General features: G+C 34.7%; 2 long non-coding RNA genes across 3 annotated transcripts in view; both read left to right on the forward strand.

Moving 5' to 3' along the window:
- LOC118972666 (uncharacterized) overlaps positions 1-8,031 on the forward strand; it is a 58,476-nt gene extending 50,445 nt beyond the window's left edge. Inside the window, exons 2-3 of the long non-coding RNA XR_005061737.2 lie at positions 5,836-5,993; positions 7,423-8,031. This is a non-coding gene — a long non-coding RNA (uncharacterized lncRNA). The remainder of the gene's footprint in view (positions 1-5,835; positions 5,994-7,422) is intronic.
- Positions 8,032-8,156: 125 nt separating this feature from the next.
- Positions 8,157-26,007, forward strand: LOC108391437 (uncharacterized). Of its 2 annotated transcripts, XR_012132269.1 has the most exons (5): positions 8,157-8,763; positions 9,802-9,864; positions 19,128-19,427; positions 21,141-21,181; positions 21,985-26,007. It is a non-coding gene; the product is annotated as an uncharacterized lncRNA (long non-coding RNA). The 2 variants fall into 2 exon arrangements; XR_012132268.1 differs by having other exon boundaries at positions 8,177-9,864.
- Positions 26,008-27,742: the final 1,735 nt, after the last annotated feature.

The raw sequence follows: 27,742 nt of genomic DNA on the forward strand, positions 1-27,742 counted from the left end.
AATGGGAATTATTTCAATTATTTGTTTAAAAGTATTGTTTTTTCTGAACTGAAGGGAGTTTTCATAACCGTGCCAAGCCACCACCCAGTCATATTCACAGATACAAAACATCTGATTGGCTGTGGATGAGTCATTCCTGGTGAGGAATCTTATCTTAACACCTGCTTTATCTTCAACATCCTTTTCAACTTCTTCTAGAAAACAATAACCAAAAAGGAAAAAAAAAATTTGGTACCAGTCCAGTTTTAGAACACCTGCCTTAGAGATAAAGACTTCAATTTTTTAGGCATTTGTAATGTCTTTACTTTTGGCCTGGAATTTGTGCTGCCTGTCGTGAGCATCCACTGACTTTCTCAAGCATGTGCTTTGCCTGGGACTTACTTTGGTCTAGTAAATTACAAAATGACAAGATCATCTTTGTTACCATGGAAAAATCTGTGTATCAGAAAAATCTCTGAGGCCCTGGCTTCACAGTAAATGCATTTTATGAATTAAAGAAACATTACAACACCAGCTCTAATGAGTCAGTCAAGAATCCTTTATGACAATTCTAGTATGATATTGATAATCTTTAACTGAAAGTTAAAGAGGATATCCCAGGTTTATGTGTCCACTGTGAACCAAAATAGAACCTTTAAACAAAATTACAGACAGGAACTACACAGCTGAATACCAGAAGCACCAGTTTTACTTGGGCTATAAAGAAAATTCACAGTTAACTAAAAAAAAATATTTATTCTACCTCATTTATTTTTCCCTTGGTATCTAGATGTGGCCCATATTGGGGCCTGTAAAGAGGTTATTGTAAGGGCATAATTTTGTTTCAAAACCCTTAGTTAATCTGCTATGTAAACATCACAAATTACTGAGCTGTTATATAATTTATGCTATTATACTGATTATATTGATTTTTTAAATGTACTTTTCTCCTCATGTGTAAATGTTCTGACATTGGATGGCCCTTGTCTGAGACTCACTTAGTCAAACCATAGAAACTATCTGAAGGAAACAGTAGGGAGAGTGTCACAGCAAAACAACCAGCTTCAGAGAGCTTGCCTTGCAAAACCAAACTAACCAAGGGATGGCAAATGGCATAATACTAAACACAAAGTTGGTTTTCTTTTTTTTAATAAATAAAAATCTAGCTTCACAAGGTCCCTTTTATGTTTTGCTCTCTGGGAGTCAGCTGGCACTACCTTGATGAAAAGCAATCACAGAGAAAGGCAAACAAGTCAGTAAGAGTAAGATATATGTGCACAGAAAGAAGGCCGTGTGTGGACATATTGAGAAGGTAGCTGTCTGCAAGCCAGGAAAAAAGATTTTACTAGAAACCAACCAGCACCTTGATCTTAGATTTTTTAGCTCCAGAACTATGAGAAAATAAATTCCTGTTGTTTAAGCACCCAATCTGTGATGGTCTTTTATGGTAACTTGAGCAGACTAATATAAAAGTCAAAGTGTGAAAAAGATATGTCCACACAAATTTGCACATGAATGCCATAAAGCATTATTCATAATAGGCAACACATAAAAACAACCCAAATTTCTCTTAACTAATAGGATAAACAAAATATGCTATATTCCTACAAAAGAATATTGTTTGGCAATTTAAAAAAATGAAAAACTGATACATGCTGTGCCATGGATGAACCTTGACATTAAGCTAAATAAAAAAATCTAGTCACACACACATACAAAATTTTGTATGGTTCCATTCATATAAAATGTCCAGACAAGATAAATCTTTAAGGAAAGTAGATTAGTGGTTGCCTATGTGTGGCAGTTGGGTAAGAGAAATGGCTGTATAATGGGTATGGAGTTTCTTTTTGGACTGATGAAAATGTTCTAAACTAAGATTGTGTTTATGGTTGCACAAGTCTGTGAATATACTGAATGTTATATTCTTTCTTTGTCTCTTCTACTCTTCCTTCTTTTACCTTCTCTTCCCTTTACTTCTCTTAGTGAAAAATTTAGTCCAGAAAGCATCGTGTAAACCAGAGCAAGATCAGTGCCTATGTCAGCATTATAGTGGGAGACATGAGGCTCATAGGGTGGTGTCAGAGTTCAATTAGGGTAAAGAATGTGCCCACATAGCAGAGATGGCTTAGAGAAATTGCCCAAGTTTTACTGGGGTAAGAAGGATGTCTACATGATAGGCAGCCTAGCATGAGGTGTCAAAGCCTGAGCAAAGTAAGAGGCATCCCTGTAGAAGGGTGTCAGACCTGAGTGGGATGAAGAAGGAATGCACAGGGCAAGTTCTGATGTGGGGAATCAGAGAAAGAATGAAGTGAGGAGTGTGTTCCTGAGGAGGGAGAGAGCATGGGGTGAGATGTCAGAGGCCAAGGTAGGACAGGAGGGTATCCAAACAAGTTAAGATGGTCTACTATGGACAATTAGAATCCAAGCAAGGTGAAGAGGGCATTCATGTAAAAGGATGTAAAAAAAGAAAAATCCCAGCATGAGTTCCAATGGGCTAAATAGGGTTTATATGCAAGAAGGTGGGTGGCCCTAATAGGCAGTCAGAGCCTGAGCAGGGTGAAGAGGCAGTCCAAATAAATGGAGGGGCTATGTAGTGTGAGGTGTTGAAGCCCAAGAAAGTTGAGGAGAGAATCCATGTGTTGGAGGGTGGCTGAGGCATTGAGAATCAAAGCTCAAGTCATGAGAGGTATCTACAAAGTTGATGTGGTGGCAGCAGGGATGAAAAGTTGTTTATATACAAGGAAAATTATACAATAAATAAATATATTAAAGATAATGAAAGCCACAATTCTAATAGTATGAGAAAGGATTTACAGATATCAAAAGGGAGAAATCTAGAATTCTGTTCCCTTACCTAAGAACTGGAGATTTTGGTAAGAACTCATGGTTTTATCTATATATAGTATGGCTATAACACAAGCTATATAAAGCATACATGGAGATTATACTGGTTCTCAATTTTTAATGTGCTTAAGAAATGCTTTGCATGATGTTTTAAGATGAGATTCTCAAGCATCATTCCAGGAATTTCAAAAAATAGATCAATATCAAATAGGTTTATCTTAGGAATGCAAGGTTGGTTTAACATTTGAAAATCAATATAATTCACTGTATCAATAGAGGTAAAGAAAAAAGACTGTGTGATTATCTTAGTAAACACAAAAACTAAAACTGATAAAATGTAATAACATCAGCAAACAAGGAGTATAAAGCAATTTCACTGAACTGATTAATGACACTTAGAATCACCCTACATTAGTCTGGCCAAAACTTCCTTAGAATCGCACTGCAGCCTGACACTCCGGCAATCAGCCTTGGCGATCATCCTTCCTACTCCTTTCCTTCATACCATCACATCCTCATTGTGCTCTGAAAGCTATTCCATCTTCTCCTTCACATTCACCTCCACCAATAAATCTTTCACACATGTAAACCCATTTTAACGTTTGATTTGCAGAGGAACTGTGTTATGAACATTTGCTTCCACAAAACACTTGTGTACATATAAATGTTAATGACAGCTGTATTCTTACTGGCTTCATATTGAAACAACCCTGATGCCTATTGATAGGAGAGTTGATAAACTATGTTATGTATGATGGTAGGCAGGGGTATAATATCTCTTATGTTGTTTCCTTATCTGTGAAATGGAGAGGATGGTAAGAATAGTTCATATATCAAAGGCTTTAGGAAAGATTAAATGAGTTCATGAATGTGAGGTATTTAGAATAATTCTTGGACTTGGTCATTATAATATACAATCATATAAATTACCAGTTATCATTATGATCATGATGGAGTATAATTTCATATAGTCTTTTTCTTATGAATAGTAAATAAACTTGTATTAATTCTCCCTTAAAGACATGTTCATAATTTTTCTTCTTGCTTGAAACTTAGAGGATTTCATCTTTTGATCATATCAAATTTGAATTCATCATTCTTCTGTTATTGATATGTTATTTGTGGTCAGAGGGCATATTTGTGTGATTTCAATCTTTTTTAATTTATGGAGACTTTTTTAAGGGCCAAACATACTATCTTGGAGAATGTTTAATGTGAGCTAGAGAGCAATATGTATTTTGCTGTTGTAGGGCTGTGATCAATAGGTATTTCTTAAGGCTAGTTGGTTTATAGTGTTGTTCATCTTTTTTTTTATTCTGCTAGGTTATTCTACCCATTAATGAAAGTGGAGTATCAAGGTCTTCAAGTATTATTGTTGAATTGTCTCTCTCTCCCTTCAATTCTGTTAGTTTTTGTTTCATTTATTTGGTGGCTTTTTTATTACGTGGATATATGTTCATAACTGTTTTATCATTTGATGAATTGACTCTTTTGTTAATATAAACTGTTCTTTGTCTTTAGTAACAATTTTTGTCTTAAAGTATTCTTTGTTTAATTGCAGTATAACCATTCAAGCTCTCTTGTGGTTACTGTTTGAATGGTATATACTTTTCCATCATTTTACTTTCATCCAATTGTCTTTGAATTTAATGTATCTTGTAGACAGCATATAGTTGGATCTTTTAAAAATCTTTTCTACCCATCTGTGTTTTTTGATGGGTGAGTTTAGCCTATTTACTTTTAATGTAGTTACCAATAAAGTAGGATTTGCATCAGCTATTTTGTTTTCTGTTTTATGTGATTGTTTATTTCATTGTTGTTGTTCCTCTATTCCTTCATAAGTGCTTTATTCTGTATTAAACAGATATTTTCTGATACACTCTTTTAAATTTTTTGTTGTTTCTTTTACTATTTTTTTTATTATTCTCTGAGTGATTTCATTAGGGATTACAATTAATATCTTAATTTAAACAATCTAGTTCAGCTAAATATCTACTTAATTTTAATATTACACAAAGATTTGCTCCATTCTCTCCCCCTCATTATGCTCTCATCCTACAGATTACATCATTATACATTATAATCTCATCGATGTAATTTTATAATTATTTATTTATATGTACCTTTTATATTACATAGAAAGGAAGACAAAGATATGTACACTGTAAGTTTTACTAACTTATGTAGTTACCTTTACCAGTTCTTTTATTCTTGTTGAAGCAGCCTGAAGGACTCCCTTTAATATTTCTTGTAAGGCAGATCTGCTAATAAAGTCTTTTAGTTTTAGTACCTGACAGTGAATTATTTTCTCTCTTGTTTATGAGGATGTTATTGTAAAATATAGAATTCTTGGTTAAATCCCTATTTGCACTTTGAAAATGTCATCCCATTGCTTTCTAGTCTCCATAGTTCCTGATGGAAGTCAGCCATTTATCTTACTGAGGTTTTCAAAGGTTGGTGCTAAAGCAAGTGTATGGTTTTTTCCCGGCCCACAGATTCAGGCTAGTTTTGCACATACTCACTAGTCTCTGACAAAACTCACTTATATCATCATTGGGAGCAAGTACAGGGGGTTGGCCACAGGGTGTATAGGTGAGGTACCCTGGGGGTGCCCATCAGCCAGCTTGACCAGTCTACAGGCAAGGTGTCCCAAGGAGTTAATGGGAAGCTTCCTGATGGAGTCCACAATGTGCTTATTAGGATCCACATCCTTTTAATGCCATTCAAATATACTCTCCTAGCATCTTCATATCCCCAACTAGTGTAGCTCACAAATGAGTACTCTAGATGGAGAGAGAGAAATGGGTCCTCATGGCGGCATCTCATTTAGCTGATCAAGCTGGAAGATCACTTATATGCTCTCACTTTCCTACTAGGAGAAATATTGAGCCAAGAATGTTTCTCTTGGTACTGAGCTGTGCCACCTTGGGTGAAGGGTGTGATGTGAGTGAAATAAAATAGTTTTTCTCACCCTCTCCTCTGCATTCAAACCTGTATTATTTTTTGTTCTAGCTATGTGCTGTAAATTTTCTGCTGTACTCTTTGACTTCCAAAGATCACTTGTCCATGAGTGATTGTCTGAGACTGTGTTCTCCAGGAGAGAACATGAAGAAAGGGTCCTGAGAGTAGCTGGAGCCAGTTCATAGGCCACTTCAGGGTCTATAACCAAGGTTTGTATGCCTATTACCTGATGCACAAGTGGTTGGCATATGGTGCTGGATCCCAGAACTCCCAAAAAGGTACTTTTGTTTTGGATGGATGCTAAATTTTTGTTGTTGATGGGGGCAGGGTATACAAAAGGAATGTCTTAATCAGTCATCTTGTTGACATCAGTGCCATATTATCCATTTTTCTTGAATAAATGCTCCTAGTACTGTTGTAGCCTTGGTTAATTGCCAGAATTCTGAAAAAGTTGATTTTGATATTTCTGTCCTCATTGCTTTTAGGGAAGCAAGGATTTTCAGAGGTCCTTACCTTGCTAATCCAGAAGTGCTTTTCTAGGCTATCTTTTTAATATATAGTCATCTGTCATCTAGACTTAAATATTTTAAATATTTTTGCCTAAGATCTATAGCAATAAGAGGAACAAACTTCTAGAAATGTAAACCTGATATAGGTACCCCTTATTATTTAAACTCTCCAATCTCTCAGGTTAAATATTTCTAAAAAAAAAAAAAAAACCCAAGAGTTCATGACATCTAGTCCCAAATTCACTAATTTCCTTCCAGGCATTCTATGACTCAGAACTGTTTGCCAAGCATGCTGCACACACTCACAGCTTCTGGTTTTAAATACTCTGTTGCCTTTGCTCATCCAGCTTGCCCAGTGAATTCCTTCTAGTCACTCTTCCAGTCAAATCTCAGGTCAAAACTCAATCACTCCTTTTTTTGAAGCCTTTCTTTATCCCAGAGGTAATGCCTTTTCATATCTCCATTACATCATGTGCATTCCCCTATTGAATCAGTTTTTACATATTGTATAATTGCTGTTCGCCACCTCTATCCCCACCACTTTGAGAGGGAAATTTTTAAAACCCTATGCTTAGAAAAATGTCTGCCACATAATATGAGTTACTTGAATACTTGCTGAATCATTGGATGAGTGAGTTAAGAGTTATAGACAAGGAAGTTTGGAGAAGGAAGACATAATTAGAAAGATAATGGTACTGTTTTTAACGAAAGAATATATTTGGATACATTTATTTTTCTCCCTTCTCAAACAAGTGGCAAATGCCTTTGTTCCTTTTTCCTCCCTGGTAAAGAAAAATGCCTTTAGTTTTAGGATTGCTTCTCAGTGCACTGAGAGTTAATGGTTCATAGCTCAAAGCAAAAGACTTGGCATGGGTAAGGATGGGAGGAGAATTATGAAGCCAAAATATTTCTCTTCATATTTTCCTCCAGCTCTGAGAAAGGAGAAAACATAAAATTGAATAGTATATTAAGCATTACACAAGCATAATAGTCTCACTATATAATTAAAGGATAATGGTGGTATTGTGATGATGTCAGGTATGATAAAATAAACTAAATAAATTATAAGAAGTAATCTTGTTTGTAGGAAATTATATTGGTTGACATGTCATATCTTTTCCATTTGTAGTTTCCCAAACTTTCTGATTTGTTTCCAACAAAAATCGGTGTTGGTAAGATGAATAAAAACCTAAGCATGGGAAGAAGTTGATGGATAGCTTTCTGTGGTGCACATGGAAAAATCCTCTTCAGGAAAGTATCCAAATTACTAACTGGAAAAGGGTGGAAAGAATAACTCATGTCAGTAAAAAAAATTTATGAAAAAACCAAAAGGTCAGAATTTTGGATATTTGTAAGTTAAGGTGTACTTTGACTTGTTCTGGAGAGATTCAAAAACTACAATTGAACTGAATTACTTCCAATGAAATTACTTGGCTCAAATAATTTCCTATTTCATTACCTTTCTTGCCATGAGGACAAGTGAAATAGACCAGTGCAACTAGTAAGCCAAATTACACAATATTTTTGGGGAGGCCTTGAAACATGACAGTGTAAACTAGATTGCATCCACATTTCTCTTTGTGTACTATTACTGTAATCAATAATTAGTGATTCAAAGTAACCAAAACTTTTCTCAAATATTTTGTCCTCTTTCATCTATATTTCGGAAGGCACTATAATTTCTTGTACAAAAGGAGAAATTTATGTGTGACAGATACCAATTTTAGATTTGTTTTCAATCCAGAATTTTAAAAAATACAGAATAAAAGCTGGCTTTTTTTATCACTTCATTTAAAATATTACTAAATGATTAAAAATAACCTAATGCTAATATACATATCTACAAACATATATAAAATCTTTTTTTTCAGTTTATTTACTTCGGATATATATTTCCTTTAAATTTACAAGTATAATACATATTGTTAAACGTAAATGTTCAATGAGGAAAGTATAAGGCCACAATGCAGAGATAATTATTAGTAACTCTTAAAAATATACTTTCATCCTTTTTTGTATGGATTATCACACAAAAATGATGTTATACAAACCCTTTGTAAGCTTTATTAACTTAAAATATTAATAACATTTTTTCAAGGTCACTAAATATTCTTTTATAGTATCATTCTTTTTGTCCCAATACTTAAGCAAAATATTCTACCTTGTCTGCAGAGGCAAAAATTACTAACATTTCCTAATCTACATGAAAAGTATTATTAGCCCCCCTTTATAGTGAGGGAAGTGAGGCATAGCTTAATTTACTTACCGGTGTTCACATAACCAGTAAGAGGTTAAACTGAAGGTGGAATGCAAGGGTGTTTGACTTTATGCCCTGCCTACCTCTTTTCTTCTATTTTCTACATACATTTTTAGGTGTCCACTATGTGCCCTAATGTGCTATACACCAGGGATTAGCCATGAGAAGACCCCCAAAGAGGAAATGAGTATCCCTGCCCCCTTGGTACTTAACGTAAGTAGTCTTCAAATTAGTCATCAAATAATGCATCCAGGTTGACTGAAAATAGAATTGTTATTTCTAGTAGCTCTATAAAGGACACAAATACAAGAACCATCGAAAAAAGAAAGAGCTCTCTTAGGGTGGACTCTTGGCCTAGGGACAGGGCAGTGGGTGGGGAATGTCAACCAAATTAAACATCAGGCAAAGTCCCATAGAAAAAGCTCAGAGATTTAAAAAAAAATGATAATAGGAGACAAATAGTGGTTGAAATAACAGTCAGTATAGGACATTTTGGTCTAAAGTAAGATGGGGAATGAGCTTAAAAGTGGGTTTAGAAAGTAAGTTTCTCTTGGGAAGGTCGGTGTCTGGAACAGGTAAGAGTTTAAATCCTTAGGCTACAATAATTAAATTCAAAAGGTAGAACTCCAGTTGTTTTAGTTTTAGAAAGAGGAGCAAATGAGGAAAAGATGTATTACTGCCCTAAATGATGGCTGCAATAGTGGCTAAGCTTACAAAAACAAAATTAATACTTAGGGGCATATATCTATGGAAGTGTTCTTAGAATGTAAGGAAAGAAAAGCCCTAGGTGATAGCAAGACTGAATTAACTTTTCTGGTTTAGATCTCCTTTTATCATCATTGACCAACCTCAGGATCGGCTCTATACCTAGGGAATGAATGTCAGAGCATGCAGGTGTCCCCTAAGTGGTCATAGTAATATGGAGGAAGGATGTTGTATCCAAAAATTAGGCAGATTATTATAATAATCTGAGACAACAGAAAAAAAAAAGAAAAATAAGATTTGGAGAAACACCCATGGGGCTTTTCTTCCTTTCTTAAATTTCTGAATGACTAATTTATCCCTGGATACCACAAGCATCAATTACTCATTCCAAAACTGCTTAGAACATTTTTTTTGAGTTTTTAAAAAACATTTTCCAATCATGTGCCCCAGTTTAGATATAGCCCCTCTGAGCCTTCTTATTATATACAGGATGCTATAGTTCAGAATCGGGTAAATTTTTATTCACTTTATTTTTTGGCCTCCCAGGATCTTGTTCTGTAATATTGAAGAAAAGCAACTTGATTCCACTGAGGCTACATATAAATTATGGTAAATTATGGCATTCTCATCAACGTTGACTTGGGCTTCCCTGGAGAAGAAACAAAAAGAGATAATCCACAGAAGAGCCAGCGATAATGGATAACAAACTTCTAGTTCGATCCAAGGAGAACATGGCCTGTATTATAGCAAAGCAGTTTCAGTATAGTGGTCAAACATTATAGTAGATTGAGGTGGTTAAGCACAGAGAGTCCAAAGGTAGGATAACTGGGTTTCACTCTCTGCTCTGCTACTTACTAGCTATGTGACATAGTCAAGTCACTTAACCTCTCTGCATCTCTGCATGTTTATTAGTAAAATGAATTTATAACAACAGGACCTATTTCAACAACAATTACAGGAGCTAGTGTATGTAAATTACTGCAGAGCATTGCAATTATTATTATTATTATTATTATTATTAATTGTTATGTGTGGTTGGTGAGGCACTGCACAGATGTGGGCAATAAGTAGTCCTAGCATGGCCAAACCAGGAGGGGGCCCATGTTCTACTCATTAACTAGAACCTGACAGAAACTATGTTGAGACTCATAAAACTCACTGACTACTCCTTACTAAAAGTTCAGTTACAGATGGAGTGGGTAAGAGCCATGTAACTGACATTATTGTTATCATACTAGTGGTTTGATATGCCTTTGATAACAAATATTCTGACACACCCTATTTCACCACCATTGTGCAAAATGTAGAATACAATCAAAAGATACCAAGTTTCCTCTGGAATTAGGTTTTTGCTCTTCTTTTCTAGACATTGTAGAAAATGTCTAGCAGTTTTATTGTACTTTCACTCATATTGTTTGAATTTAGAGTTAAACTGAACCCCTGTTACCCCAATATTTTGCAAGATTTTGAGTTGATAGGCAAGATGAACTCTACTTCACTGCTTCTCTTACTTAATAAACTACCTATTTTAGTTTTGTTGTTTCTAGTTAAAAAATGATCTCATGCTTGCTGACACATGTTCAGTGGTAATTCAAGAAATGTTGATATTTTGTCTTTTGTGCATCAAGTCAGTCTTCTCACTCTCTCACACTTCCATCTTCTAATTTCTTTGAAGCCACTGTCCATTTGACATGAAAAATGTACTTACAGTCTTGTGGCTAATTATTTCAAGGGGAAATGAAAAAAAAATTCTCAAATACAGCATGATTAACTCCATCTGCTTCAGATAAGTAATCGCACACTTCAGAATTTCTTTGCAGTGACAACTTTTCAGCAATTCACTTTTGTTAAACATTGCATTCCATTCCTCCAAAGCTGGACTGATTTTCCCATGTATCTTCAGAGAATTAAGCCTATCCCATAACACATTTTAAAGATCATAAACCTTTTCCTATGAAATTTTATGCAACTGAATTGTCTTTGTTTGTTTTTGCCAAATTATTGCCTCTCATGTTATTACTCAGATCTGTAGCTCCTGGATCTCTAACTTCCCATCACAGAGGTGAATGATCCATGGTGGCTGACTGTCCCATTGAAGATTTGAGGTGAAAAGCTATAGAGACCAAACTGAGGAGCGTTACCTATATCACTGACATGTAATTATTATCACTGCTACTATGTCCAGAGTGTTGTTAGTGTACCCATCAGACAGGGTTATTGGCAATAAAGCTCTTACAAGTTTTGCAACTCACCCCAAGGCTGGGAGTGGATCCTAGAAAGGCTACTTAGTGCCCGTGTAATCTTAGATAGGTTTTTTAGAGCCCTCTAACCCTCAGATTCGCCATATGTTAGTGAAGATAATTAACGTTGGAGTTTTCTTAGTAGGTTTTTATACAGAATATTTTTGGTAGGTTTTTCTCAGTCAATATATATGATAGAGGTGAATTACTTAAAGTGTTCCATATAATGCCTGACATACAGAAATTACACAATAAATGACAGCTACTGTTATTTCTGAAAATATCCACTCTTCAAAAGTCGTTGTGAAATAGCTAGTGATTTAGATTAAATGATCTTGCATTGGATGTGATTAAATGTTTAAGAACTGGAATTTGTTAATGGTTTGAAGTAAATAGAACTTTAAGGATATACATACGATTTTACGATCTTTTTGCTTAGACCCTAAAGTATTGAGCAAAAAAGACAAAATAGAAATAATATTAATATTTACTAGGTCTAAGAATTTTTAAAAAGGTAAATGCCTAGGTCAGAACCTATCCACTTCTTGATGATTTCTTCCATCATGTTATTGTTATATTTTCTGAACTCTCACACATATTCTGTATCTAAAAGTTTAGCAGTAAATTATTATGCTCATGAGTTTTGATTTTGATAATCATTTCACATATGTTATTTGTACCCATGTTAGGTAATATAGCCATAATGATTTAGTTAAGATCCTTCAAGAGATAAGTGTTTTTGTGTTAAACTTTTAAACAAAAATATCATCATCTCATCTGTTTTGACTATAGTGGGACCTAACACCTTTACATGGAGATTAGTATATAAACCACTGATGAATAACTCATTCTGGTAATATCATGATTTGAGATTTTTGAATTACATGGTGGACCTGGATCTCTCTTTAGGGAAGGACTTGCTGCCAGTGTGGCTGGGAGTGCTCTTGGTGACAGTGTTTAGATGTCAACCCCGGCACTGCCTCAGATACAGAGAACTGCCTCACCCAAGGTCATACGTCTTCCTAGAATGGCCCGCCTCCCTGAGGCGTCCCTGACCACCCCAACTAAAACTGCAGCTGCTTTCCCCAGCCTGCACATGCCCTCATGCCCTTCCACATTTCTTTCTTCCTATACAGTCACTCTATGACATACTTGATGTTTTTATTTACTTATGTGATATTGTTTCTCTTTCCCCTTTAGAATGTAAACTCAAAGAAGGTTTGTAATTTGGATTTTCCCAAAGTTCAGCTTCAGTGATAAAAGATACTTATCTATAATAATGAACCTGTAATTTGTTTTTCCCTTCGTTATGGATACATGAATGTTTACATCCTTAGTCAAAATCTAGGAGGAGAGGAAGTATGTATAGCAGTTAATGTAGTTTCCTTTTATATGGAACTGTCCAAGAGCAATCAGTTCTTTGTTATTTAAAAAGTGTGTGGAACTCTGCTTCCTAAGTTTGGCTTCAAATATTCTTACACATGTTTAACATATTTGACTCTCTTTCATCCAGTAATTTGTCTTCACACCCAGAATTCCTTTTTAAGAGAAAGGCCATTTTTCAATAGTTTTTTCATTCAAAGTCTTCCTGCGACATTGCTTTATAAATTCTATTTTTTCCTTATTTTCAGCATGGGGCACAGCAAATTACTAGAAATTGAAACTGTCCCTTTGTCCAATTAGGCTTCCAGGCCATTTGTCCCAAAATGCACCAAGCAAAGTGTTCTCTGATTGCTGGGGGGGAGGGGGGGTTAGCTTAAAATATTGTTGTAAAAAAATTTATTGAGGCATATTTTACATATTATAAAATTCACTCACTTCCACTGTACAGTTTAATAATTGCTAATATAACTTAGTGGTGTAACCATTACCATAAATCAGTTATATAACATTTTCATGCCTCCAATAAGATCACTTTTGCCCATTACAGTTAATCCCCATTCCCATTGCCAGTTTCAGGCAACCATTAATCTACTCTAACAATTTGCCTTTTCTGGATATTTCGTATAAATAGAATCATATAATATGTGGTCTTTTGTGTCTAGCTTCTTTTACTTAGCAAACAGTTTTGAAGTTCATCCATGACAAAGCATATGTCAGTAGTTTATACTGCTAAATAGTATTATATTATCTGGATATGCCACCATTTGTCTATTCATCTATTTTGTCTATTCAGTTGATGGGTGGTTTTTTCAGTTTCTAGATATGATGAATAATGTAACTCAGAATATGTTCTTGGGGAGACATATGTTCTCAGTTCTCTTGTGTAGATATTGAGTGGAGTTGCTGTATTCAATGAGAACTTTATGTTTAATCTTTTGAAAACTGCCAAACTGTTGTCCAAAGTAGCTACACCAATTTTGTTCCCACCAGCATGTTTCTCCACATCCCCATCAATATTTATTACTGTCTATCTTATTTGTTATCTCATTGTAGAAGGTATGATGGCTTTAAACTGCTTTCTATGGACAGTGTGGTAAGAGAAGGCCAAGTTAAACGTCAAAGAGCTTGCTGTTTTTACTGCAGTAGTTTTTATTGAATGATCACTCTTCAAACTGTTACAAACCTTTGATTAATTTCTAAAATTCTGACAAAGTTGATTTTGCTGACATTTTGTTGCTTTTGTGGAGATTTACCAAGGTTCTCACTCTGCCATTCCAGATATCCTGCTTGAAGCTTAAAATATTGTTGTGATAAGTTTTAACCTTATGAAATTCAGAGAGGTCTTCTTCCCCTGTATTTTCTCTTTTTATTATTTGACTTCCCAACATCTAAAATTTTCCCCATTAGAAATTTATACTGATAGAAGCTAGTCAAATAACCATCACGTTAAATGAAAGTTTCTTTTTCTACTTGCTTATCATTACTCTTTGGCAAGTGTAAGCTTTTTTCAAATTTATATTTTTGTTAAAAATGATACATTTTAAAACAGAAAAATTAGAAAACATTAAAATGTTACTTAAATTCTATTGTTTAGATATTACATTACTTACCTATTTTCTCTACCTATATATGTTTCCTGAAGTTTCATCTGGGTGTAATCTTAACATGAATTTGCTGGCTAATGAATGCAGGGACATCCAATGTTCATATGAAAAACTCCAACTTTCCATTAGTGAAGGTTATGATGATGATTATGGTAGTAATAGCAATAGTAAAAAACTCATTTAATTTTTGTATCAACTCTATGAGGTAGGAACTACCATGACCCCCTATTTTTCAGATGAAGAAACTGAAGCACAGAAGGATTAAATAATGACTCACCTAGAAAATAGTAGAGCTGGGCTTCCAGCTCCAGGATCTTTAATGTTAAATCCTATTGCTGTCCTTGCTTTACAGGACTTCACCAAGACACAGAGCGGTTAAAGACAGTAACTGATAAAACTGAGACTTTGATTCACTCGGACTCCTGAAGTGGTAGAGTGTAACTCTTGGCGATAGAGCACCCACATGCCCCCCAGGGTTAAGATGATTCACGTCGGGAATAGATTTGGGGGACAGAGAGATTCCTACTGTCGAGATTTCCTGGGACTATATTCCAGAGATACATTATCTCCCTAAATGCCTGGAGGAAGGGCAAGAAGGATATGACTGGAGCAACAGGAATTAGAATTCCAAGATGGGCTGTTAAAACATCTTTCCCCAGGAGCAATATGCCTATGGCAACATCCCAACTACAGAGGCAGGACCACTCCAAGCCGACGAAGAGATGCCAGAAAAAGTATACCTAATATCCTTACTAACCACCTCTTTGAGCACTTCTAAAGAAATTGGCAGCCCAGGCTGACTGATAGGACTCCCCAGGTTAGATACAGTGATGGCTCTTCCATCCTGACAACTCTGGGCATGCTGGCAACATACATATTCACTATGTCATACATATTGGCCAGTTCAGGCATACAGATCTTCCCAAATTATTCTATTATGAACATGAAAGGCAGAACATCCATGCCACCTGGCCCCCACCCTCCTCAGAGCCCAGAAAGGCTCTTGGCCATCCTACCAAGTTAGCACACAGGCAGGAAGAGGGCCAGCTGAGATCTTTCCAAATTTTGGAAAACCATCTTTTTCAATTCCATTCCCCTGCATGAAACTTTTATGTTCATTTCTGCAAGTTTTATCTCGGTGTGATTTTCATGTGATCACTCCAGCCAGTGAATGCATTCCTGTTAGTTTTCAAATGTTGACATTGACAGGTGACAGTTAAGTAGTGACAGTTTATAAGAATTTTCTATGTTTCTAAGTATTTGTTTACTTTCACTATTAAATGTAAACTTGGAATTTCCCCACCAGGTGATGTTAAACACATGTCACTGATTTTGAACTCAATATAATGCATAAAAGTATTTATGAAAATCACATGCCTCTCAGATGTCACAAGGAAATACTTTGGCAGAATCTGCTTATACATTCTATAATATGTATGTAATCAGAGAAGATTATATATTACTTTTTTAAGACTTTTATTATGGAGCTTATTTAGTAGTAACTATGGAATAAATGTTTTATCATGTTTATCATGATATATTGACTAAATTAGACATGATTAATACCATTGATTTGCTAGAATATGTATAATGTAAGCTAAATTTGGTATAGTAGATGTAAGTGATTTTTTTTAACCAGTTATATTTCACCAGACTTTATAATCTGGCAGCAAACTCTGCTGGAAGACTTGTAAATAATAGAGATAAGGAAATTGTTTCTTTTGGCTCATCAGCCAGATTACACTGTAAAAGGATAGAACTACCCTGCCTGTACATGTAGATTCAATGACTATTCCTTCCACCATTGTCCCAAGTGACTATTCTTGACAAAGCCTTATTGAAGGATTGCATTTTGTTGATTTATATAGCAAAGTTCAATAGAACATAGTTTGGGTCTTCATTGTGGCTCATATCCAGTAACATTATCAAGTCAGTGTTTTGGAAAGGGTTCAGGTAATACTTCTATCTTTTGCAATAACATTATTTTCCCAAATATATCTTCTGTTTTCCATAGATTTTAAGAAACCATTTTCAGATATTTTCCCAAATCTTCAAAAAATATTATCTCTTTAATACAACAGAATTGTTCATGTGCCTTGTGCTGAGATTTTGTTTGTAGATGGATTTCCCCATCTATAAATTGGGGAGATTCCTAACTCAAAGTGGAGGTTTACCTAAAGACATCCAAAATAGAAAAAAAAAAGGATATGTAAGTGGATATACAATTATAGGTGTTTGCTTTAAAGATGTAAATAGAAGTGGTAAATGAAAATATAATGTTAAAGGGAAGATATTTTTATTAAAAAATGGTAGAAACATTAAAAATTCCTGGCAGTCTAAGCTCATTTAAAGCAATGTTTCAAAATGTGGTTCCCATTGGTAACTATTAGTCCATTCTTGAGTTCTGTTATTCTGCTGCTATTTTGTTCCTTCAGTTTTCCTTTGTTCTTATACTCTACATATGAGTGAAATCATTTGGTACTTGTCTTTCTCCACCTGGCTTATTTTACTGAGCATAATACCCTCTAGCTCCATCCATGTTGTTGTAAATGGTAGAATCTGTTTTTTCCTATGGCTGAGTAATATTCCATTGTGTATATGTACCACATCTTCTTTATCCATTCATCTACTGATGGACATTTACGTTGCTTCCATATCTTGGCTATTGTAAATAGTGCAGCGATAAATATAGGAGTGCATCTGTCTTTTTCAAACTGGAGTGCTGCATTCTTTGGGGAGGATGGGTGGGAAGGTAGGGACAAGGGTGGGGAAAAAGAAAGGGGGCATTACGATTAGCATGTATAGTGTGGGCGGGGCATGGGGAGGGCTGTGCCACACAGAAGACAAGTAGTGATTTTACAGCATCTTACTACGCTGATGGACAGTGACTGTGAAGGGGTATGTGGCGGGTACTTGGTGAAGGAGGCAGCCTAGTAAACATAATGTTCTTCATGTAATTGTAGATTAATGATACCAAAATAAAAAATATATATATATATATATTTTTAAAAAACTGTGGTTCCCAGAAGAATGGCATCTTTCAAGGAATTGCTACATTTTACATAAGTTACCAAATTTCTGGACATATAGCTTTTTATAATATTCCTTTATTATCCTTTGAATATGCATGGATCAGTAGTAATGGCCTGTCTTTTGTTTCCGATACCAGTAGTTTTTATTTTTTCTCATTTTTTTCTTGGTTTGCCTGGCTAGAAGTTCACATATCTTATTGGTCTTTTAAAAGAAACATCTTTTGGTTTCATTGATTTTATCTATTGATTTCCTGTTTTTAATTTGATTGATTTCTTGTCTAATTTGTATTATTTATTTTTTCTTGACTCTGGATTTAATTTGCCCTTCTTTTTCTAGTTTCGTAATTTGGAAACATAGGTTTTTGCATTTAGAGCTTTCTTCCTTTCTAATTTGTGCATTCAATGCTATAAATTTCCTTCTAAGCACTGCTTTAACTGAATCCTACAAAGTTTGATATATTGTATTTTCATTTGGTTCAAAATATATTTTAATTGTTCTTTAGATTTGTTATTTAATTCTTGTGTTATTTAGAATTGTGCTGTCTAGTCTCCAAATATTTTGGGAGTTTGCAACTATCATTCTGTTTATTTTTTTTTTAGTTTTATCAATCTGTTATTTATTTTTAGTTTAATTCCATTGTGGACTGAGTATACCTTTTATGATTCTGTTCTTTTAAATTTGTTAAGGTGTGTTATATGGCCCAGAATATGGTCTATTTTGGTGAATGTTTTATAAGCTTGGGATGCATGTGCATTCTGATGTTGAATGAAGTATTTTATAAATGTCAATTAGATCCAATTGATTGATGGCACTGTCAGTATGTACTTACTGTTTTTCCATCTGCTGGATCTGTCAGTTATTGATAGAGTGGTGATCAAGTCTCCAACTATGCTTGTGGTTGTGTCTATTTCTCCATGAAGTTCACTCATTTTGGTCTCAAGTATTTTGACATATTATTGTTAGGTACATAAATATTAAGGACTGTTATACCTTCTGGGAGAATTGATCCCTTTATGCTTCTATAATGCCCTCTCCCCTAATAATTTCCCTTGCTCTGAAGTGTATTTTGTGCAAAATGAGTATCATTACTCCAGCTTTCTTTTGCTTAGTGTTAGCATGATATATCTTTCAACATCCCTGTATTTTTTAACCTATTTAAGTTTTATATTCTACTATATTTGTAACTGTTTTTGTTTTGTTTGTCGCCCAGTTTTTCTGCCTTCTCTGCTGTGGTTAAATGTTTATGATTCCATTTTCTCACTTCTCTTAGCATATCAATTATTTTTGTAAAAAATAAGTGTTTAGAAATTTTTAATATATATTTCTAACCATTCTAAGTCCACTTTCACATAACACTGTACTGCTTCCTGGGTAGTGCAGACTCCTTATAACAGAACGTCCCCAGTTCATTCCTCCTGTCCCTAACATTGTTGATACTCATTTCATATCACTTCATTTCCCTTCATTTCACATTCATGAGCTAAAATCAACAAATATGTTGTTATTATTATTTTAAAGAACATATCTGTTTTAGATCAATTAAGAACATAAAAAATATTTTATTTTACCTTCATTGATTTCCTTCTCTAATGCTATTCCTTTCTTTGTGTAGGTTTGAATTTCTGACCTGTATGATTGTTCCTCTCTCAGAAGAACTTTTAACACTTCTTGCAAAGCAGATTTACTGGCAACAAACAAATGTTTTCAATTTTTGTTTGTCTGAGAAAGTCTTTATTTTTCTCTCACTTTTGGGTGATAAGATTGCTGGTAAAAGTTTCCTTTGAGGCCAGACCTTTGTTAAGAAGGGCAGAATATTATGAGCATATTTCCAAATGGTTCCTATTTCCCTCCTCCTGCCAGAAACATGACAGGATTTTACTACTCTACCAGATAAAGTGGAAGACAAACAAAGGTAAGATTATAATCACCTTAAGAAACTGGTGAGTTTTCTGGAGGTAAAACTCAGAATGTATGGCAGTCCAATGGAGGCTCAGCTGGGGAGTTTTTATCTCTCAAGTCCAAGGTCAGTCTCCAGTAATTAGTCAATTACACTTTAACTTGTTTTTCATTTTGTGGAAAGAACACTTAATATGACATTTACCTCTTAACAAATTTGTAAGTACATAATATATTATTGTTAACAACAGGTTAAGTGTTGTACACTTAAATGTTCCTACCATTTGCTGTCACCTGAAGCTGCTTCTGTTCTTGGTCAGCTGTGATTCTCTGTATTCTCCTATCTCTTCAGTTTTCAGGGTAGTAGTTTGCCCTGTGACTTTGACTTTCTGATGATTCTTTCAGAGAGGCTGCCATCCATTCTGAGTTTGTTTAGCTTTCTTCTTATGGTGAGAATGGGATTAATGCCTGCTAAGTTCTTCATATTGTTGATCAGGAAGTCAAGAATTTTTTTTATTTGTAAGGCACCAACAGCAAAAATTAAAAGCATAACAGTATCAACATCTAAAAAAATTATGAAAGGAAGATTTGCTAATTCAGTTCAACCTCCCAATATCTTCCCAGAGTAACTATAACAATGTTGAACTTAACCTGACTACTTTGCTCCCAGAAAACAGTGGTGGTTGAAGAAATCTCCACTATTACTTATCTTCTACCCCTTTGAGTTCCAGGAAATGACTTACTGAAAAGAAACATCCTCCCTCACATGACTTACACAAAACTTTTGTCCACTTTTTTTTGTGCCTCCCCTAAAACTCACAGATGAACCTATTCCTTACTGACAATATAACAAGCCCAGATACAGACCCTCCAAATTTCCATTGTTTGTCTCACAAATGATTAGAAAATTTTTGTACCCTAACGCTTGCTAGACAAACACTTGCTAGAGAAAAACATGTCTTATTCAGACTAATACTCCCACTGATTACAAAAACATTTCCTCTTACATATCACCCCATCTATAAATTGTTTCTTATCTACCCCAAGCAAAACCACCCTACTAAGAAATTCTGATATTCAGATCTGGAGTGCTTTCCCTATTAGAATAACCTGATAAAATCATTTTTGGATTTTTGTCCGTAACACACCCCCTAGCAAGTTTATAAATAGTTTCCCTCACTTTATGAAAAGTTTAAAAAACTTTATCATTTTAATGTTACAGATTTTTCAACCTAAAATTCTGACTGATAACTTCAAGACATAATAAAACTACTTGGCATTTTGTCATATTATCCCATACCCCAAATAATCAATCATACATTAATAGCAAGAAACAAGTCATAATTTTAATGTCAATTTAGATAAATCTGTGGCATAATAAGAAACAACCTTTTTCAAAACATAATTTTTATTTTGATAGCTTCTATGGAAAATTATTATGTCAACAAGACTTTCCGAATATTTTGATTTTTAGATTTATACAGAACCCTGCTTTATTATCCAATTCAAATCCTAATACCATATTGAAAAGTCTAAAATAAATGCACATAAACAAAAATTTAGATATTCTAACCCAAATCATACATTCTCTCAAGATACTCATAAATGATGCCCCTTGCAATTCCATGTTCTGAGAAAAAAACACAAATTGTCCAACTCAGTTATGGCCTATCCTTGGCAGTATACACTCTTCTAACAGGATGTTAAAATGGAAACCTTTCTGTTTCAGCTTTGACTGAGACTTCAAATCCAAGAAGAAGACAATAGAAGGCAAGTGCTTCCACGGTCCACACTAAGGTGATATACTGCCTATATAAGACTAGCTAAGAAAATAGCAAGGAAACCAAAATGAAAACTGTTTTTTAAGCCCTAGTTAAATATTTATCACAGCATAAAAGTTTTGAGGTTGAAGACACTAGGAGAAATAATTTTCTTTGGATGAAGTTATTGAACTGAGATGGCCTTTTTTCCCCCCTTCCCACCCCTCAGAGTCAGAAAAGCAAGAATGGTACTTTATTTTTAACTGAACTCGCTCAGAGGGGAGTTAGTGTAACAATTTGGAAAACTTGATTTATATGCTCTGGGGCGAGGGAAGAGAATGCAGGTGCCTGAAGAATCCCTGAGAGAGGGAAGACAAGGGCAGAGGAGTGAGGGAGCCATCACATATGCCCCTGCTGTAATTAGAATTGTGCCAGATGAGAATGAGCTGGCCAGGAATGGATTTAAAGAGGTTTTGGTATTACCCCAGCTAAATGGGACACTCTCAGAAATCCAAGGCTGAGGGAGTGATCTTGACTTAGGGAGCATGGAACAAGCAAAAGGTGTATTACCTGAGTAACCAGAGTGCAGACCCTCTGTGAAAGAGTTAAATTTAAACATTTGCTGAAGCAAGATCATGAGAGTACTACATAAGTAAAACTGTTCCTTCCCCTACCTTTATTTTCCTCCAATGCCTCTTGTCTTAGAGATAAAAATGTGAGTTAATGAGCTGGGGACAGAAGGCAGTAATGAGAAAACGCAGCAATGGCTGGGAAAATAGAGAATATGAAGGCATATTCTCTTTTTCATTGCAGGCTCCATACCTCAACAGGTGCAACAAAGGAGGGATTGAGAGAGGAGATATTGATTCTAAATGAAATTGGGTTTTAACAATTGCATGGATCTGGACATTTTCATTACTGAAATAAAGCAGGACAAGACATGGAGGCTACCTTAGATGTCACCAAAGAACAGGAAATAACTAGCTCCATGGAAAAGTTTTGAATAGGTAAAGGGGAAACTGAATACAATTGTTTTCTGCTTGCAGCATATGGAGACATGCTTTCAGTGTAAAGTTACAGGAAATTGCTGGTGTTTAGTGCCATCCAAAATCAGGGTCCATTTTAACCATAAACTCCATTCGTAAACATACCCATTAACTTCAAGACTCAGTGTAAGTATCATACCTTCTAAAACACCTGTAACCATCCCAGTTCTCAATGGATATCAAATTTTTGGAACTCTTATAGCACAGATTTTCTCTAACTTCTACTTGAATTTAATATAAAATACCTTGTGTTGATTTTTTTACTGCTTTAATGAGATACAGTTAACCCATAATATTTATTGTTTAATATCTATTTATCAACCTATGTATATCTATCTATTTGTGGGTCTATCATCACCATCAAGATAGTGAATTTACTGTCAATCCCAAATGCTTTGTCATCAGCCTTTGTAATTCTTCCCTCTCATCCCTCTGCACCATCTCCTATCCACAGGCAACAACTAATCCAGTTTCTGTCAACATAGATCAGTTTGCATTTTCAGGAATTTTATATAAATGGAATTCTATATGCATATTATATTTCATATAATACATAAATGTTACATATACATATTATGTGTGTGTGCGAAAGGGAGAACAAGAGAGAGAGGAGAGAGATTGAGAGCTGGAGATCTGAAAGCACAGATCCCAGTACAGGTCTGAAGATGGGAGTATCAGGAGCACCGTAGACAAGAGATGAATGTCCCAGTCAAGTAGACAAGCAGAAAGTGAATTCAGTTTTCCTCCATCGGTTTGTTCTAATTAAGGTTAGGACAAATCCCCAAATACCTGGAAACTACACGACTTTTTAAAGGACCTGTTTTCTCTAACTTTTACTTTATAATTAAGTCAAAGTACACACGAAAAGAACCATGAAACCATGAAAAGGGCCAAAGAACACATGAAAAAAATTGGAAAGTATTTTGAAGTGAATAAAAATGAAATTTCAGCATATCAAGAATTTTGAGATGCAGCTAAAAATGAACTTAGAGACAAAATTATAGCACTAAATACCCATGTTACAGGTGTAAATGATCAAATCAGTAGTTTAATCATCTGTTAAGAAGCTAGCAAAGTTTGAGAAAATTACTTCTAAAGGAAACAGAAGAGATAATAAATGTGGAAAGCAGAAATAAATGGAAACAGAAAAAAACACAAAAAATAAAACTGAAATATTCTTTGAGAAGACCAATAAAGTTGTTATTCCCCTAACCAGACTGATAAAGAAAATAAAAGAGAAGACACAAATAACCAAATTAGGATTAAGAGAGTTGGTGATACTACTACAAATTTTATACACATTCCAAGGATGAAATGGAAATCTTCCTTGAAAGACATGAACCAACAAATTCACTTAAAAAAACGAAAGGTCATTTCAGTAGCCTTAAATCTACTATCGAAATAGAAACCTTTCCATGAAGAAAACAGGATGAGATAGTTTCATGGAAATTTCTACCAAACATTTAAGGAGAGAATCATATCAATTCTATAAAAACTCTTCAAGAAAATTGAAAAGGAAGAAATGATTCCCAACTTCATGAGGTCATTATGATTTGGGTGCCAAACCATTGCAAAAAAGAAATAGAGATGACTATTCTTTATGAATGTAGATACAAAAATTTCTAACAGAACTTTAGCAAATCAAATGCAACAATAAACCAAGTGGCTTTTATTTCAGGGATACTTGCTTGGTTTAAGATTTGAAAATTAGTCAATGTAATTCTCTTTATTACAGCTGAAAAGGTAAAACCACATTGTCATCTGAATAGCTGCTGAAACACTGAAAAGTTTTTGAGAAAATACAGCATTCATTTCTTTTTTTTTAATTAAGCTATCATTGACATACAATCTTATGTAGGTTTCACATGAGCAACATTGTGGTTTCAACATTCATCCATATATTATCAAGTCCCCCAGCCATTGCAGTCACTCCATCAGTGTAGTAAGTGCTATAAAGTCACTACTTGTCTTCTCTGTGCTGTACTATCTTCCCCGTGATCTACCTATATTGTGCATGCTAATTATAATGCCCCTTAATCTCTTTCCCTCCCTCCCCACCAACCCTCCCCAACTCCTTCCCTCTGGTAACCGATAATCCCTTCTTGAAGTCTGTAAAATACACCATTCATTTCTAATGAACTCTCAGCAAACTAAGAATAGATGTGAACTTCAAACTGTAAGATGGAGTTGATTTACTATACTGGAGTAGAAAAGCTCTTTATCTGTGGGGTTATTGTGACTTTTGAACCAGATACAGGCCTAAGAGTTTATATACTGTGTAAAGTCTGAAACTCTCCCGATGGCCCTCACAGTCAGTTTCTTTGCTGACACATGCAAGTGGCCTAACTACTTTGACAAACTTACTTGGCCAATTATATGGCCAATGAAAGCTTCTCAAGGAACTCTGTGGAAGCCAAAATTCCTTGCACAGAGGAGTGCTTTCAAGTTGGAGACACAGTATGTTGCTGTGTGCTGCGTGGGCAGGAATAATGGCTGGAGGGAATTCCCTTGTCAAATGTTCCTTAGACACCTGTTGCTTTCTCTTCCTCTTTTTGTACTGTATCCTTTGCCCCTAAATAAGAGCCTCATGTGTGTGCTCTATGGAATCCAGTGAATGCTTTCAGATAGCCTTAATCAGAAAAATCTTTGCAGCCTGATAAGGGCATCTATGGCAAACTAACAGCTTATACTTAGCGGTGAAAGACTGAATGCTTTTCCTCTAAGATTAAGAACAAATCAAGGTGGTACATTCTCATTATTTCTATTCAACATCATATTGGAGATTCTAGCCTGTGCATCCAGGTAGAAAAAGAAATAAAAGGCAATTGTCTATGTAGAAAATCCTCCAAAATCTACTAAGAAAGTTATCAGAAGTAGTAAATGAGTTTAACAAAATTGCAAGGATACAAAATCAATTTATAATTAATTATATTTCTATAATATTAACAGTTAACAATTAGAAACTGACACAATTATGCCACTTCCAATAATATCAAATGTATGGAATATTTAGGTATAAATTTGACAGAAGAGGTATAAGACCTATACACTGAAAATTAGAAAATCTACCTGGGATAAAATAAAGACATGGACAGATAACTATCTTGCATTCATATTTGCATGTCTCAATATTGTCAAGACATCAATGATCTGCAAATTCATCTTTGGATTCAATGCAATCCCAGTCAAAATCCCAGAAGAACTAACAATTAGTTCTAAAATTTGTATGGAAATATACAGTTTGCTTTTCAAAAGACAGTTATAAAAATGAAAAAGCAAGCTAATATTTGGAAAAAAGAAACTTACAAGACATACATCTGAGAAAGAAGTTGTATCTTGACTTCTATAAGAATCCCTCTAATTCATAATAGTCAGAAGATAAAAACACAATTTAAAAATGGGTAAAAGATTTTAACAGATGTTCGTGTTTTGATTTTTATCAGGGTAAGCCTTGCAAAGCCTACATTTCTTTAAGCTACCAGCACCAATCACAGTTAATAAAGATGTTTTATATATGTCCAAATCTATATAAGATTTAAATGAAATCTGTTGCCTTAAAATTTGTCTTTGTATAACATTGTTCTACAATCTTTATGAAAGGTACCAATGGAATAAACGAATGTGAATATTCAGACTACTAAATACAGCAGTTCAACAATGTTATAACATTCTTCTTGTTCAATTTTGGTGCCTTTTTTGTTTGGTAGTCTAGACATAGCCTGTGTTTCTTAGACATGTTTATAAATGGATTGGAAAGGTGGTCTAAATAAAGGCATTACTGAAATACAAAGCATCTTTTTGTTATACATTTCTGTTATTAAGAAAAGATTCCAAAAGAGGGCTTCTGGCAATGAGTCACATATTCTGACAGATGTTTTCTACAGATGCTAGCTCAGCTCCACCTTCCCCAAAAATGTAAGTTTTAGAAGGAGAGGTCTTTCTTTCAGAGCCCTTGGGAAATAAATTGTAGAGTAGACTGTGTTTCTTAAAACCACTCCTATCATTGTTTAAAATCCAATGGCAAAGGTCTTTTCTGGTAAATAAATGACTTTGAAACTTTAAAATTTTCAACATATTTTGCTCATTGATTCAAAACTACAGCCATGCGAGAGAACTTGAAAAATAAAGGATTGGAGAAACACGAAGAAAGCTAATTTTACCTTATAAATGTGAAGTTCTGTGTAAAAACAAAGATTCTTTTTGTCCTCAAATGTGGAAAAGGCTTAAGAAATTACTTGATTAAATATCCTTGTTTCATAAATAAGGAAACTGGGGCCCAAAGAAAATAGGTGTAAAGAGCCAGGAGTGAAAGCCAACAAGCCACGGCTCTACTTCTAGTTGGGCGTTCTTCCCATTACACGTCTGGAATGACAGGAGGAAATAATCTCTGACAACATAATGAAGACCACTTAGAGAGGTCAAATAAATTGCCCAGAGTCATATAGTTAATAAGTGGCAATGCTGGGACAAGACTACATATCTGAGACCCGAAAGCCCATGATTTATATGACCACTGTATTCTTTATATGTTGTTATAAACCAATTAAAATGTGTTTTTGTTAAAATATATTTGAGTTTCATAAAGAAACTTTCTGGTTTGGCTCATCTTTGTATTCTTCAGCATACATACACACAATAAGTATTGGCTATTGATTCACCAATTCACACATATTGATTTTAATGTACTTAATTTTTAACCTGAATGTGTATCCACTATGCGCTTAAAATATGATGGCCATTCGTGTTGGCTGTAATTCCTTGATAGCAAGAATTTATCTCCTCTGCTATTCTCCTAGGATGTCTTTTTCATGATCCAAGATACTCTGGGGTGCTGAATTTTCTAGCTGATCTAATTCACTCACAGGAAAAAATATAATAAAAGAATGGTATAGATTTCTATTAATATATGGGTATAGACATATTTGACTCTATTCACTGTTTCGTTTTTTCCTAGAGAAATTGAGAGAGGTTGGGCTGAAAGAAAGGTGAGAACATGAGTGAAGGAAAATTTCCCTCACATAAATACATTTATTTTGATTCCCTTTGTAATTTGGGATTTGCTCCTTGAGCATCTCTCTCCAGCTATTAATTTCTCATGTCCTATTTCTCGTTTAACTGCTCAGGCCCCATTTTTTAAAACTCACTAAAATCTGATTATTGCCTGTAAATGTAGTCCCTAAAATCCCATTATAACATTATTATATTGATAATATGAAGTTATGAAATAACATTTTTTTAGGGAGATGACATAGTAAGTATGCTGGTTTATATATGCCTCTCATAAATATGCTAAAAATTGGCTGTGCTTGGAAAATATAGCATGAGGGGACTGTACAAAACATAGTACTTCTGGAAAGCATAACTTCAATTCTTTTATTCTTTGTAAATTCTCCAATTATGTGCTAAGTACTTGTAAAAATTGCCTTCAACATATTGCAGTGATTAAGAGCAGACAGTACAAGGCTGATATACAGGATTTTAAAGTCTAACATGTGTGTGTTGTGAGTTTGTTGTAAATTGTATGG

The sequence above is a fragment of the Manis javanica genome, chromosome 6, assembly GCF_040802235.1.
Source record: "Manis javanica isolate MJ-LG chromosome 6, MJ_LKY, whole genome shotgun sequence".
NCBI lineage: Eukaryota > Metazoa > Chordata > Mammalia > Pholidota > Manidae > Manis > Manis javanica.